The following is a 16972-nucleotide window of genomic DNA, read 5'->3' on the forward strand; positions in this document are numbered from 1 at the left end:
TATGAACCTCTTAAGATAAATAGAGGAGGTTTTGGGAGTGGTGAAAGGATTGATGGGCTTTGGATTGTTTCTGGAGACACACACCTCTGGCCCTATAAAGACTAGATTTGCAAAATAAGGACAGTCATTTTTAATTTCTCAAAGAATTGGCTGGCCACCCCAATGATATCAAAAGACTGACATACCCATTCACCTATGTTAGAATGTTTTACTTTCCCTCATTTAGCTTAGGGGTGAAGGCCCCCTCCAAAAATTCCTATCAGGCTCTGAATATTAGCTATAGTCAGTTTAGTCAGACTGGTGGCCTCTCATCTTGGTAATCCATCTACAAACACTTTTGAGGATCCTCCCTGGGTTTAAAAAAATTCTTTAACTATGGCACTTAGCTTGTTTTTGATCTGAAGACGTTCACCTACAGCCTCAGGTGGTCCCATTTCTAAAGGTAAGCATTTAATAGTGTCTTCATTGTGGAAAGTCAATTCAGACAGAGTATTACTAGAATGACTACTCATATAAAGGATAGTTAAAGTTTTAGGTCCTTTTACATGATTAATCTTTAATTAGCCTTCTTAAACAAATCTTTCAGTGAGGTTATTTTGGAATTTTGAAGCCTTTTGAAGATTCTGCATACCAATGAAAAGAGATAGTTTAAGATGCGAGCTCTCTAAAATTTTAACAATTTAGAAGTTTTTCCAAGTCAGAGGATCCAAGGAGCTAGCCCTAAAAATATTTTTCCCTGCTAATCTAATTTTAGAAAGAGAAAAACTCTTACCACTGTTGTTTTCAGTAGACCCTATAGGCAGAGACCCAAGAGACTGCTGGCTTCAACTGTTCACGAAAAATCAGTTTTGGAATGCTTAAAAAGGAAGCCCATCTTGGCCATTTCAGAGTGGGATTTCCTTTATTTCCCAATTACATACTTGCAAGCATACATAAACGCAGCTGGCATTCCCATAGGTGGTTGTCTGCATGGGAGCTGTTTGGCCTTTGAGGCAAAATTTCCCATTATTAATTTGGTAGCCTAATTCACATATGAGATATGATCTGAACAACTTTCTGAGGACACTGTGGTAGACTGAATATGTGCTGCTTCTCAGTCTGGCTCCTCAAGGAGTTACCCTTGAGTCAGTTCGACTCTTTTACATGTCTCAGTTTCTCCTTCCAACAGTTTAAAACCACTCTGAGTGCTTGAAGCACTAGGTAATCAGCTTCTGTCATGCAGTATTTACTTACTGGTTGTACTGGGTCTCCCTTATTTTTTGAAGCTGCATAATTTGGTCTCGCATTTCACTAGCAAAAGTTTTGTTCAGACCATATATCAACTTGTTTTTTTTGTTTGTTTTATTGAAGTATAGTTGATTTACAATGTTGTATTAATTTCTGCTGTACAGCAAAAGTGATTCCAATATATACATATATATTCTTTTTTATATTCTTTTCCATTATGTTTTATCTCAGGATACTGAATATTGTTCCCTGTGCTATACAGTAAGACCTTGTTGTTTATTCATTCTATATGTAATTGTTTGCATCTGCTAACTGCAAACTCCCTGTCCATCCCTCCCCCAACCACAAGTCTGTTCTCTATGTCTGTGAGTCTGTTTCTGTTTTGTAGATAGGTTCATTTGTATATTTTATTGATAGATTCCACATATAAGTGATATCATATGGTATTTGTCTTTCTCTTTTTGACTTACTTCACTTAGTATGATAATCTCTAGCTCCATCCATGTTGCTGTAAATGGCATGACAGCATTCTTTTTTATGGCTGAGTGTTACTCCATTTTATATATGTACCATGTCTTCTTTATCCATTCACCTGTTGATGGACATTTAGGTTTCAACTTGTTTATTGTTTTTTGGTTTTTTTTTTCAATTTAAGCCAAATTTAACAAAAACCCAGCCACCTATGTTTTCCTAAGCCTTCTGCCCAGATCCTCCTAGGACCATGCCTGGGAAATGTACCAGTGCCCCTTAAGACTCCAAGTCTTAAGTAAAAACAGCTTGAATAAAACTCAGGATCATCACTCAAACAATGAAATCTGGATGTCAGAAGAACGCACCAGGACACCTGAGGAGTACTGAGAAGCCAGTGGAGCTCAATGGGTCCATGCTTGGTACCAAGCACCAGTTTGGGGTGGACTCTAGGTGTCCTCTGGTGGGTATCTCTGATATCCTTCTGGCTACACCATGCATGTTTGAAGAAAAAATTAATCAGTTGACCTAAGAAAGAAGTCGAAAATTTTATTTGAACCACCCTAAAGTTTACAACCCAGGAAACAGGCTTTCAGAAAGATCTGAGGACTGTTCCCACCCATTAGAGGTCAAAGCACAGTTAAATAAGTATTTGAGATAAAGGGTTATATGTCAAAACAATATGTATTGTTAACAGTTTACACAATCCAGATGTACACATACAAAGCAAGTACCAATAGTAGGTCATGGGTCATCATAGCCCCTTACAAGATAAAGATGAAAGGTTATCTCCTAAGGAGTTATGATCCTTGATGAGATTAAGAAGGAATGTTATCTCCTAAGAAGGTCTGGTTAATGCAGATGCACAACACACACTAAAGGGGTGGGGGGAGGCCCAAATGGTCAAAGAAAAATTTTATGTTTAAATTTTTCTTATCTTGTCATAAAATATGAATTTTATTTCATCAGGAGGGAGAGACAGAAACTGTCATCGGGTAATCTGTCACCTGCTTGTTATTCAGTTTCACTGTATTTTCTGCGGTTTTAATGAGCTCCTTGGAAACATTTTTTATTAAGTTTTTCTTTCTTTAAATTGTTGCTTTTGTATCGGTGGTACCCTACAAAATAGTTTCAGAATTAACTCCTCTCTCTCCTTATGTAAAAAAGTTTTCACCTGTAAAATTTGGTTCTGCTATTAAAGTAGGCATTCAGTTTAAAGTAAACAGCCTTATTACTTTCGTAGACTCAATATTAAATATTACCACTTCAATAAGATAAAATTTGAACATCAATATTAGACAAAGTTGTCACATGTAACATCAGTTATACATTTTTAACCCACTGAACCAAGTAATGGGCATGCAATTAGTAACATAGTAGAAGGATATGATGAAAACCGGAGCTATTTGTGTTATCAGATGAGTGAGTATTCTAAATGTTTATTTTAAGGACAAAATGTGCTCCTCCAAAATGGGATAAGAGCCACTCTAAAATGAGAAGTCATCTCACTTGGATAGAGTTTATTGGAAAACACTCACCAGGGGTCAATTCCTGCTTCAGCTGGTAGAGAACTAAGCAGACTGTGATATGTCATCACCAGATTCCATTCAAGGATTAATGGCTCCAAAGAACAAGATGCCTCTCTAAGTCTTCCTGTAATGTTACACCCAATAGTGACTTGTCCCTCCATTCTAGTCCCCTTTGCACACCGAGGGGCAGAGGATGGCTTTTCACAAGTCTCAGAGGAACAGGGCACATGGATAATCCAGTACATGTTCTAAATCATCTCTTTTGGTTCAGGCCAAGTCATAGCACTTGTGGGATCTGCCAAAACAGAAGCTCTCCTGCCCTGGGGTGGGTGGGATAGCAAGAGATGGAATTTGTTTAGAGCCATCTCTCACCACAAGGGAAGGCTACAATGTCCCTGGAAAGATAATTGTCTGATTCTGCTACTAATTTGGTTCAAATGACCTTGAAATGCTGCGGGATTTCTGTAACTCCTCCACTCCATATATAAAGGACTGTAACAATGAGATTTCAGGACAGCACCTGTGGTCTCCACAAATCAGAGCTGAGGAACCAGGAGTGGGACTGTGAGACTTGCCCACCTTTGCATCCCAGCAGGATATCAGTTCACCTGTAAATTCATCTTTAAGGTACAGTGTGTTCATCTTTGTGTTGTCAGGTGTGGGAATAGCTTACATCTGGGGCTGGAAGTTGAGTCCTAATTTTTATACATGTGTCCTTTTTGGTCATTTGGACTCATTTTTTCCCCTCACTTTGAACACCCCACCCTGTACCAGTTTAGAAATAGAGTTAGACAGGCCAATAGAATTTTTCCATCTCTTGATTTCTACATGTCAGTTATGCATGAATTTCAAGTTAAAGAGTGTGGAAAATAAAAACAGAAATCAGTTTTTTTATCTCACTGAACAAGGCTCTCTTAAGATTAAATAAAATACAGAATACATCTCATGTTGATTAATGGATAACTTAGTCCCAGGGAAACATTATTATGGGTGCCAGAATCATGGAGCCTTCTCAGAAAGCTGAAGGTCAGGAGACTTAATCTTTAATTTGGTTTTTTTTACTTGACTGAATTACCTGGGACTTGGGAAATTAAACTGTAGAATTTTCTTTTGTTTTAGCTTATATAATTGACCATTACCTAGCCCCTCATTAGATGATATAAGTGCTTGAGCCTCACACAAAATCAAGGTTCAATAAATGTTATTTGATTAAACTGATATTTATTTAAAGGGAGTTCTAGTACTCTTTCACTGTAAGTTAATTTACCAATTACCAAAGGAATTATGATTTTTCCGAGTTGGTAATGAGTTGCTGCAAATAAAACTAATTCTTTTGATAGATATAAACTTTAGTGAAAAGTACTTCACTGTGGAAATGCAGAGAAACAGAACTGCTCCTTTATCAAAGAACAGTCCCCTTTTGCTAAAGTCCACTTTTGTCTAATCATTGATATTTGCCCTTCACATATGTGCAAGGCAACCAGATATCCTCATTTGGAAGATATAAACTGAAATACAAAGCTCCTGTAATGCTGAAGGTACAGATCTTGAACTTGATACTCATGGATTTCCCTGACTATTAGAGCCAGAAGGAACCTTGGTAAACCTCTAAGCCAAACAGCTTAGAGGCCTCACAAATGAGGAGACTGAAGTGAAGTGTCTTTGCCAGAATCTAAAAAGAAACTCTGTAAACAAAGTGAATGAAACTCATAAAATTAAAAACATTTAAACATGTATTTAAGAAATAAATATATTAATCATAATATGGTTGAGATAACTATAGGCCACGTATCATCCAAAGAAAATAGCAGAAATAGAAATTAATAATTGGCCATTTGGAATATCTATCTACTGTGAGAACTTTGAACATTTCTTTTTAATTACCACAAACTATGTATCTTTCATTTTAGCACAGGAATGCAATAAAACTTGTTAAAATTTACATTTATTTGTTTAAATAAGTTTTTTTTTATGTTTGAACACAATTGATTTAAAACACATACTAACTCTATATTGGCACTGCCATGGTTTGTTTATCCATTAATTCAACAAATATTTTTTGAGTGCCAACTACTTTCCAAGGTCTATCTTGGGGTGGCACATTCACATATATTCTCCTGAGTACAAGACTAGAAGCTGTGCTTTTGTCTTTTCACTAAGAGCTGAATACATTGACTGTCTGGTATTTTCTGCCCTAGCGGAGACTAAAAGCACCTCTATAGAAGAGGATTTTCTAAGTCCATAAACATTACAACATTTCCATAACTGCAGAGTGCAATATGGAATTATACATTCAACGTTTAATAATACATAGTCTTTGACCTGCAATTATACTTCTAGGAGTTTATGCTCCATATATACTTGTGAACAAAATGTATGATTCACTCTGTAATTTTTTTGTAATAGATCCAAATAAGAATTAATTTAATGTCCATAATACAAGAATGCTTAAATAAATTACGGCATATCCATTAAAAGTGGCAACCATGAAAAACAATATGGGCTGGTAAGGAGATATTTTTTGAAGTGAAAAAAGAAAAATGCGGAACAGTGTATATAGTATGGTTCTACTTGCAAAAAACATGCACACGTGGTTTCATTAAAATGGAAATATAAATAAGACATCATTAACAGTGGATAACTTTGGGAAGTGTATCTGGCAACAGCAAGAAAAGAGAAGCTTTTGAGTTTTATATCCTTCAGTACTTTTTGAAATGTTTTGCTGTGTACTACTGTACTTTAACATTCTTTAAGGAGCATCTTTGCTAATAGTGTAAAACTTCAAAACTGGTTGACCAAATTATTTGGGGGATTTTCTGACAAGAAAGATTGAATAAATTGTGGCATGTAATAATTTTCATATGTATCCCCAATATATGGGCCATCACAACAAAAGGGGAAATAATTTAAAAGTGACCTACAATACTCAGAGAGAAAAAGGAAGGTGAATGCTGCTCTAAGTCTCCATATTTTGGTCTCAAGTGTCTTATCTCCTTCAATACCACCACCAAGTGTGCCAACTGTGTTTGTCCTCCTTGTCAGCCATGCTCACTGTTTTCTCCTCACACTCCAGTCTTCCAGAATTTGTCTGTTTGGACACAGCTGCCTCTCTCACATCTCTTGATTTTCTAAATAATTATGCTTTATTGATCACAATGATCCAGCTTATTTAGAACCTGCCCTCTGTGGGGCAGAAATGTGAGATAACAACCACCATGATTTTATTCTCACTCAGCCAAGCAATAAAGATGATTAAGGAGGTTTGTTCCATATATTCCACTTTCTAAAAGAAAAGGAAATGTTTCTGGACATGCAACTATTTGGGAAATCAGACTCTGGCTAAAACCCACTTTTTTTTAAAGAAGATACACAGTTCATTTTCTGTCCAGGAAAAAGTAACATTGATTAATGACAGTCAAGTAGCCACTGGGCTGGAATTGGGGATGGGGGGAGAAACAATATTTTAGCCAAATTTTATATCTTAGCCATCTTATCACTTACTTTTAAAGATTTTTTTAATGGGAGTAGAATATAAAATTTGCTAGAGTAGTTATCACTTTTAGCTCAAAATTCTTTGGAGAATTTTGACTTACCAGATGAGTGATGTCATCATGAGGAAATCATAGACATTTTGTCCATTGGACCAGAAAGTTTATGATGCACTGGGTGAAGGGTGCTATATTAAACAAGGTCCTTGGCCCACAGTGTTTAGAGTTTAGTTAATGGGAAAAGGGGATGGAGACCTGGCTCTTGGTCCCAACTCAGCCAGACACAGAGGATCTCTGTGCTTCGATGGAGTTGGGCAAATGCAGACCCAGGGGCTTCTCAGTGATTGGTAGGATGGGCTTTATGGCCTCCCAGTTCACTTCCAACCCCAGTAAGATGGCTAGACATCAAATGGAGCAGCCTAGATGTGACCAGTATAAACCTACAGTGGTTAGCAGTGACCAGGGAGGTGGTGGAGGCTAAACTCTGTTTGCTTTTGCTTTGCAGTGTTTTATTTTAACTCTACACGTGCCCAGTGTATATTTTTCCTGGAGTCTAAGGCATAGCTACATGGTTCACGGAGAACTCCGTGGTTTTTCCCATTAGACCATGTAGGACTCAGAAACTGGTGAGCGAAAGGCCAAATCTAGCCAACAGACATTTTCTGATATTCATACAATGCTTTACAATGTCTTAAATTCATTATCAACATTTTAAAAATAAGAAGATAACACATTTTTAGAAATCAGAATTTTTAGCTTCTGTTGAAAAACTTTTGGCAACTCTGGGACCAAGCTCTGCTGGCAACAGTCAGTTCGAGCTGAGTGACAGTGCCTCCTTTAAATGGGCCATGCATTCCAGAATTTGTTACAGAGCCATCTAAATGCACCTGGACCCTGCAGGCTTCTGAGTCTGTGGCCTGTGACTTGTAGGCAATCAATGTTATGGATATGAATTAGACAACCCAGGATTTTATTAAGCAATTACTCTGTCAGGTGCTAAATACTTATCACAGCAGCTTTTTCAGTTGAAAATTCATTTAATCTTGTGAAAGTATGTATTGTTCCATTTTACAGATGAGAAAACAGACTTGGTTCAAGTAACTTGCCCATGTGGAACGTAGAGGTCTCCAAACTCCTAGTTCAGGGCTGTTTCCATGACTCAGGTAGGGCTGTGCTCCTGGAGGGGTTAATTCTGAGCTCATTGAAAATGTTCCTCTGCTAGAGAATGCTCCATAATTCATAACTGTCAATAGTGTCAGGAAGATGCATGTACTTGATATAAACTTTTTTTAACTTTTTATTTTGAAATCATTTTATATTTAGACAAAGTTGCAAATCTGTCACCCAGTTTTCTCTGATATTAACATCTTACATAACCAGGTACTTTTTTTTTAAAATATCTTCCTTTTTTTTTTCTTTTTGAATTTTAATTTTATTTATTTATTTTATTTTTTGACTGTGTTAAGTCTTCGTTTCTGTGCGAGGGTTTTCTCTAGCTGCGGCAAGCGGGGGCCACTCTTCAGTGCGGTGCACGGGCCCCACACTGTCGCGGCCTCTCTTGTTGCGGAGCACAGGCTCCAGACGCACAGGCTCAGCAGCTGTGGCTCACGGACCTAGTTGCTCCGCGGCATATGGGATCTTCCCAGACCAGGGCTCGAATCCATGTCCCCTGCATTGGCAGGCAGATTGCCAACCACTGCACCACCAGGGAAGCTCTAACCAGGTACATTTATCAAAACTATGAAATAAACATTGGTACAATAAGATTAACTGCAGACTTTGTTCTGATTCCTCCAGTTTTTCCACTGATGTCTTTTTCCCTGTTTCAGGATCCAATCCAGAATACTACATTGTATTTATGGTAACTAGATCAATTCCAGTCTGTGACAGTTTTTCAGTCTTTCCTTGTCTTTTGTGACCTTGACACTTCTAACGAGTAGTGATCAGGTATTTTGTAGAGTGTTCCAGAATTTGATTTTGTCTGCAGTTTTCTCATGAATAGACAGACTTAACTTTCTGGTGTTAAGGAAAGTATACCACAGATGTGATGTGTCCCTCTGTCTTATATCAGAGGACATGTGATATCAATATTGCTTATTACTAAGGATGTGAACCTTGGTCATGTGGTTAAGGGTGCTATTTGTTTCTCTACTGTAAAGTTACTATTTTCCCTTCAGTCACCAAGTCATCCCCAACTCAAGGGGAGGGGAATTCAGCTCCATTCTCAGGATGGGGGGTGGGTAATCAAGAATTTGTGGTCGTATGTTAAAATTGCCACAGTGGTTACTAAATTTTTGGAGAGATTTTTTTGAGGCTATACAAATACCCTGTTTCTCCTTAAAGTTTCATCCACTAATTTTATCATTCATCAAAGGATCCTACCTGCAGCAACTATTGTGGTATTTTCATGATGATATTTCTATTCCCCTCATTCCTTCTACATTTATTCATTGGAATTCTTCTGAAAGGAATAATTGTTCCTTCTCCCCCATTTATTTATTTCACTAATTTATATTGGATCCATTCTTTGGTCATAACTAATATCATATCATTTGTTGCTCAAATTGTTCCCAGTTTTGGATATTGGGTGCTCTTTCAAGTTGGCTTCCCATCTTTCTTCAATGCCCCTCACTTTTTTAAGCCCTTTCTTACTTTTTGGCATTACAAAATGCTCCTCAGTACCAAGGATTTTAAATGGTAATGTGTGTCCAGGGTTTATTCAGTGCTCTGCATAAGAAGTTGGTGGGGGGTGGGAGGGGGCAGTAAATATGAGAGAAAAAGGTAAATAACAATTTGTCTCTTGAAAGAAAAGTAATTTTTATTTTTTTAACTTTTTATTTGGAAAAAAATGTCAAGATTGTGAAATGTTACAAGAATAGTTCTGATCTAGTTACCAAGGCTCCCAGTCTAACCCCACAGAGATACGAAGACTCTCAGGATTGAAAGTGTAGGTTGGACCTGGGTGAGTCCAACAAATGCCCTTGCAGAGAATAATTATATTCTCTGATGACAGAAACTAAGCAGTTTTTATTTTTTCTAGGGTAAGTGAACTTTCCCCTAAATGAGTGGGGAAAGTGGTTCAAACTGTGGAAGGTGATGACAGGACCTTTGGAATCAGACAGCATAGGTTCAGAGCTCAGCACCAGCGTTAACTTGTTCTGTGGGGTGAACAAAAATTTAAACCTTCTAAGCCTGACTTTTTGTCTGGTAACAGGAAATAATAAGACCTACTTCCCAGAGCCATTTATATCATTAAATAAGATAATTTTCAAGATCTCAGTAGCAACTGCAAAGCATGATTCATCACCCACTGTTACTTCTGTGTGATGTCAACACCCGATGAGTGAACAGACCAGGGACCGTGAAATCCACAGGTCTGGGCTAGATTTGTGGATTTCCCCATTATTAGCTCTGTGACTGTGGGTAAGTCTCTAAGCCCCTCAGACTCACTTTTTCATTCACAGATACAGAAATAATAAAACCTACCACAATATTCTGAGAATTAAATGAGATAACATTTAGTACTATACTCGATGCAAGTCGATAATTTGAATATAGAATGACGAGGACGATGATGAGTGTTTTCCCACAGGCCACATATTATGTTAAGTGTTTTAGATGCTAATCTCATTTACTTCTCACAACAATCTTTTTTTTTGTAGAGAAACTTAAGCTTTAGAAAGGTTATTTAAGTTCCCCAAGGTCACATAGACTCAAGGCCACTTCCTTACTTAATTGTTAGCTATTTGCCTAGTAATTATTGGCATCCCTCCTTCATGACTTAGTGTCATTTCAATTAATTCAGATAAATCCCAGAGGAAAAAACAGGGCTGAGTTATTATGGGCACATTCAATATAAGCATTTTTTTCTTATTAGTCTTCTTTTACTTAAAATGCTCAGCTATCTCAGAACTCACTCGTACTGCCACAGGCAGTCTTTTATTTCACCTGAACCTTTTCTTAAGACCCAAATATCATACAGTGGGCAAAAATCTGAGGTGGCTTTGAAGTATATTAATTGCAGGGAAAACTATGGAGAGGGACTCAAGACAAATTTAAATAGCCTTTAAGAGGAGAGGGGAGGTTAAAGAGAAAATGTTTTCTGAAAAAGTGTTAAACTGAGAAGTGCTTTCACATAATCCTCCAACTTCCAACTGCAAAGGAGGAGATGGTAAAAAAACTCACTTTACTATCATCCAGGGGGGCCCAAAGGTGGGATGGGAGGAGAAACCCATCAAAATATCTCAGAGGCACCATCAGTTGCAGTCATCTTAGCAACTGGTACTAGGAACATCACTCCTAAAGTTATTTTCACTATGGGTGAAAAAGACAACCTGAGAGGAGATGAAGTGATAGCTGTGTCCCCTGACACTTGTAGAGGCAGAATTTCCAGGTGATGGGATCAGCATTTGTGTGGAATGGGGGGAGGGTGCCTCTAGTTTGTGTATGTGTGTTTTGGTTCTTATCATGATGCACATAAAACTGATAATGGTGGGCACCTTTCATAAAGGTACTGGAGAGAAGAAGGGAAGTTTGTCTTAATTCAATAATCATAAAATAATCTTGGAAAAAAGTTAATCTAGTTCTGTTTTGAGAAAGAACTAATGATTTGCATATCACTCAGAACAAATTTAACCAGGGCGTATGCTTCTCACATTACCCAGCTCTTCCCATGAGTTGCCATCTTTCTGATGGGCTGACTGGGAAGTGTGACTGTGATGAGCACAGGCTTTGGAGTTGGGTAGGGTTTGAATCCCAGTTCCATCACTATAGATTAGGTGACTTTGGGCAATGGCTTGCCTCTTTGCACGTCTTCTGTCAAATGTGGATAAGAATAGCGTTGTAAGAAATGAATGCAAGATATAAAGCATTTTGAAAAATGAAGGTATTCAGTAAATACTCAATAAAGAGCATAAAAATAAGCCAGAGATCACAGACTAGCAGCTCACCAGTCAGTAGCAGAAGGCATGGCAGCAGGTTTTCTCTGGTCCCTTCATGGGGGCATGAATTCACTTCATACCTGAACTCGCTTATTTCTTATTTCTGTGACTTATTTCTTATTTCTATGACTATAAAAGCACCACTGATCTGTCCCACAGGAGATTACAGTGGTTTTGCCTTCTTCCTGACTCTACTCAGAAAACAACTTGGGAAAGTAATGCCTTTTCACTCTCATTGGAGCCCCTACAGTGGCAGCACCACATACATAGTTGAAGGACAAGGTGAAGATGCAGAGAAAGTAACTATCAGTGCTTAGGTTTCTCATCAGTACCCTTAAGGAAAACTGGACACCTTTTATTTTCTGTTCCCTGTCTCATTTTGATATTTTCCTGAAAAAATACTTTTCTAAAGTTACTGCCAATTCTGTTTCTTAAGGGTACAAAGGAGAGGATACCAGCTCCTACATGCTGCTCACAGCACAGTATACAATGCAACAGATGTAAAACAACTAAAAAAAGAAGTTGGGGTGGCATAGCTCATGCAAAATAAAATGCATTTCCTCTTATAGAAGTTCTTACAACTTGTCATGATCCTAAATGCTGAAGTTCAATTTCCCAGCAGTTTCCAGCAAAACAAGCACTTAGGTTATGAATTAACATGGGAGGATTGAGTCCAAACTTTAGCAGAGTGGCAACTGTCAACTTTAGTAAGGCAATCACTTCTTAAACATATTGGGCATCACTTAGTGAATGTAATTATAAGCTCTGACAACAAAGGTCCCCAAATATAGCATCCTAAGTGATATAAGGGTGAAACATCACCAAGAGCTTTTGCTAAAGTGTTCTCTGTCCACAGTCCAACCCTAGGCCTTGGACAAGAAGGGAAGCCTCTTATCCTTGAGGTGTAAGGGTTTCTAGTTCTGCAATAGAGATAAATAAACCTTAAATATGGTCTGAGTCAAGAAGGAGCAAAGCATTTAATATCATTTATAAAATAGAGACAATGAGAGCTTATTTAGGTGATGGTTCAAATTCAGTTAACATTTTTGATCTCTTATCAGGGATGGGACAATAGACTGTGAGCTCCCTGAGGGCAAGCATGTATTGTATTGGTAGATGAACATTTGGAGAATGAATGGCAGTGTATTAGGTGCTTTCCTCTATATTGCCATGTTTAAACTCTAGTTCATGGATAATGAAACTGGGGTTCAGAGCACCTGAAGGGGTTATTGCCTAAAGTCACAGTAGTGACAACAGTCCTCTGTCCTCCTTCTTAGCTCCCTGGCCATCCTGGCTGTCAGAGCACAGCCTCCAGGTCTGGTGAGTGAGACCAAAACCGAAGTTGTGTTTGGTAGGTAGCTGTGTCCACATGTCCTCTAGTGAGTGAGGTGAGGCTTGGTAGAAAGTTTCAATCCCAGTTGCTGCTGGGATGACAGCAAGAACCAGTCTGGACAGTGAGGATGCTATTTGCACATTCAGGTTTGGAGGCAGGAATGTGTAGGAAGAAGGGAGGCAGAGAGAAAGTGAAATAGTTCAGAATGCCCTTCAGGGAGAGCCAGGGGAGGAGGTTTTGAGAAAAGCTAAGGAAGAAAGACATAAAGCTAAAGCTGCAGATAGAGAATGCATCCCTTACGAGGAGCAACTAGGGAGCCGTCAGACTGCATGTAGCCAAAAACCCTCTTTTCTTCAGCAAGCACAGTGTTCGCCTCCTTGAATGGGATGTCTTGAAGCAGAGCATGTGCTCTGCAGATGACCACAGTGCCCACTGCTCCCTGTTGCTCAGGTCTAGTAGCTTCACTTCCTTATGAGTAAAGGGAGCCTGGCCTGACCCCTGAGAACGTCTGAGTTCAACCCCTCCTCAAGTCCTCCCAAAGGTCACAGCCTCAGAAGTGCTTCCTGACCCAAAGGGAACAGGAAGCAGAGCCAGCATGCATCAGATTCTTCAGAGACTGCTGCCTGATTTCCCAAAGGCTTACGCTGATTTAATTTATTCCTTGGATGTATAGATACCACCCTGCTTTCAGCTGTTTCTCTTAACCTAGCTCAAAATTACACAACTACAATGTTTTTTAGAATAAATCCTCCTTCCATATCTAAACTACACCTTTTATCCAAATGGAATGTGTGTGAAATGACATGATGAAATGATGATGTGAGCAGTCTGTGTTCCTGAATAGACCTCTTTTTAAAAAAATGAAAATCTCTTTAGAAAAAAATATTAATTCAAAATTTCAAGAAAAAAAAATTTAATGAATTCCTATTAGACCAAATTATCCTTTTTTGAATACCAGATACCTAATATAAATTTTAAATTTTTAGGGACATTTTGTAATAAAAGAATGTGTGAATGAATCTTGCATTGCCTTTTGTCTACTTAAATTGCAAGTCTGCATTAACATCTTCCTCCCAGTTCAAAGCAAGTGCTACTTTCTTATCTAGCATTTATAGAGGCAGAGGTCACATCAGGAAAATGAAAGGCTTAGACACTCCTGCAGCTTGAAATTCACAGGAAACCTAATTGCACACATCTTAGACTCTAGTTCTATGAAATAAAATTTAAAATATGATACATACTTTTTAAAGTCTGACATATGCTCTTGTTAACAACTCTTTTTTTTAATTGGAGTATAATTGCATTACAATATTGTGTTAGTTTCTGCTGTACAATGAAGTGAATCAGCTATATGTATACCTATATCCCCTCCCTCTTGAATCTCCCTCCCACCCCACAGCCCATCCCACCCATCTAGGTCATCAGAGAGCACCGAGCTGAGCTTCCTGTGCTTTATAGCATGTTCCCGCTAGCTATCTATTTCACACATGGTAGTGTATATGTCAATCCCAATCTCCCAATTCGTCCCACCCTCCCCTTCCCACCTTTTGTCCACATGTCCATTCTCTATGTCTGCATCTCTATTCCTGCCCTGCAAATAGGTTCATCTGTATCATTTTTCTAGATTCCACATATATGCCTTAATATACGATATTTGTTTTTCTCTTTCTGGCTTACTTCACTCTGTGTGGCAGACTCGAGGTCCATCCACATCTCTACAAATGACCCAAGTTTTTTCCTTTTTATGGCTGAGTTATATTCCATTGTATGTATGTATCACATCTTCTTTATCCATTCATCTGTTGTTGGACATTTAGGTTGTTTACATGTCCTGGCTATTGTAAAGACTGCTGCAGTGAATATTGGGGTACGTGCATCTTTTTGAATTATGGTTTTCTCAGGGTATATGCCCAGTAGTGGGATTGCTGGGTCATATGGTAGTTCTATTTGTAGTTTTTTAAGGAACCTCCAAACTGTTCTCCACAGTGGCTGTATCAATTTACATTCCCACCAACAGTGCAAAAGGGTTCCCTTTTCTCCACAACCTCTCCAGCATTAATTTTTTGTAGATTTTTTGATGATGGCCATTCTGACTGGTGTGAGATGATACCTCATTGTAGTTTTGATTTGCATTTCTCTAATAATTAGTGATGTTGAACATCTTTTCATGTGCCTCTTGGCCATCTGTATGTCTTCTTTGGTGAAATGTCTATTTAGGTCTTCCAGCCATTTTTTATTTGCATTGCTTGTTTTTTTGATATTGAGCACCATGAACTGTTTGTATATTTTGGAGATTAACCCTTTGTCTGTTGCTTCTTTTGCAAATATATTCTCCCATTCTGAAGGTTGCCTTTTCATCTTGTTTATGGTTTCCTTTGCTGTACAAAAGCTTTGAAGTTTCATTAGGTCCCATTTGTTTATTTTTGTTTTTGTTTTCATTACTCTAGGAGGTGGGTCAAAAAGGATCTTGCTGTGGTTTATGTCAAAGAGTGTTTTTCCTATGTTTTCCTCTAAGAGTTTTATAGTGTCCAGTCTTATATTTAGGTCTTTAATCCATTTTGAGTTTACTTTCGTTTATTGTGTTAGGTAGTGTTCTAATTTCATTCTTTACATGTAGTTGTCTGGTTTTCCCAGCACCACTTATGAAGAGGCTGTCTTTTCTCCATTGTATATTCTTGCCTCCTTTGTCATAGATTAGGTGAACATATGTGTGTGGGTTATCTCTGGGCTTTCTATCCTACACCATCGATCTATATTTCTGTTTTTGTGCCTTTACCATACTGTCTTGATTACTGTGGCTTTGTAGTATAGTTTGACTTGAGGGAGCCTGATTCCTCCAACACCGTTCTTCTTTCTCAGGATTGCTTTGGCTATTTGGAGTCTTTTGTGTTTCCATACAAATTGTAAAATTTTTTGTTCTAATTCTGTGAAGAATGCCATTGGTAATTTTATAGGGATTGCATTGAATCCACTCTTGCCACTCTTATTCAACATAGTTTTGGAAGTCCTAGCCATGGCAATCAAAGAAGGAAAAGAAATAAAAGGAATCCAAATTGGAAAAGAAGAAGTAAAACTGTCACTGTTTGCAGATGACATGATACTATACCTAGAGAATCCTAAAGAAGCTACCAGAAAACTACAAGAACTAATCAGTGAATTTAGTAAGGTTGCAGGATACAAAATTAATGCACAGAAATCTCTTGCATTCCTATACACTAACAACAAAAAATCGTAAAGAGAAATTAAGGAAACAATCCCATTTACCATTGCAACAAAAAGAATAAAATACCTACTTTTACCTACCTAAAGAGGCAAAAGACTTGTACTCAGAAAACTATAAAACACTGATGAAAGAAATCAAAGATAACATAAATGGATGGAGAAATATACCATGTTCTTTGATTGGAAGAATCAATATTGTGAAAATGACTATAGATTCAATGTTAACAACTCTTTCAATGTCAAGTGACTAGGAATTTATTAGAAATCTGTGCACTGAATCCATTAGCCAAGGACAGAAAATAAATGGGAAATATGTGCTTACAGGAGAGAACATGTGCTCCCATCAGGCTGCAGGACGGGCCCTGCTCCACTCTTCAGAGCTCAGGCTCAGAGAGAACCTGGAGAGCCCCAGGGTACAGTGCCCTCCCACACACTTCTGGCACAGTTTTGCCCAAGTCAGTTGTGGCTACAGAAATGACCAGATGAATAGAAGGTGGATCTAGGAGGAAAAATAGGAGTGGATTTTAAAAAAATCTTTACAGAATACTCAAAGTGACCTTCAGTTCCAGAAAACAAAGTTTATTCCTACTTTAGGACATTTATACATCTCTACAAGTGGGAAGGTATTGCCACCTCTGGCACAGGTGTCAGTCTGTTATTATAAATGTAATATAAATAAAATATTCTATGTTATTCTGTATTATAAATAATTCTATATTATAAATTGCATATTCTATAGCATAAAATATTATAATTCTATAATAT

The 16972-nt window shown here is 37.9% G+C and overlaps 1 protein-coding gene across 1 annotated transcript in view; it reads left to right on the top strand.

Moving 5' to 3' along the window:
- The first annotated feature begins 4223 nt into the window (after positions 1 to 4223).
- FAM240B (family with sequence similarity 240 member B) overlaps positions 4224 to 16972 on the top strand; it is a 39186-nt gene continuing 26437 nt past the window's right edge. The window contains exon 1 of the mRNA XM_059926307.1: positions 4224 to 4250. The gene's annotated coding sequence lies outside the window, so the exon portion shown is untranslated. The remainder of the gene's footprint in view (positions 4251 to 16972) is intronic.

This window comes from Balaenoptera ricei, chromosome 6, assembly GCF_028023285.1.
Source record: "Balaenoptera ricei isolate mBalRic1 chromosome 6, mBalRic1.hap2, whole genome shotgun sequence".
NCBI lineage: Eukaryota > Metazoa > Chordata > Mammalia > Artiodactyla > Balaenopteridae > Balaenoptera > Balaenoptera ricei.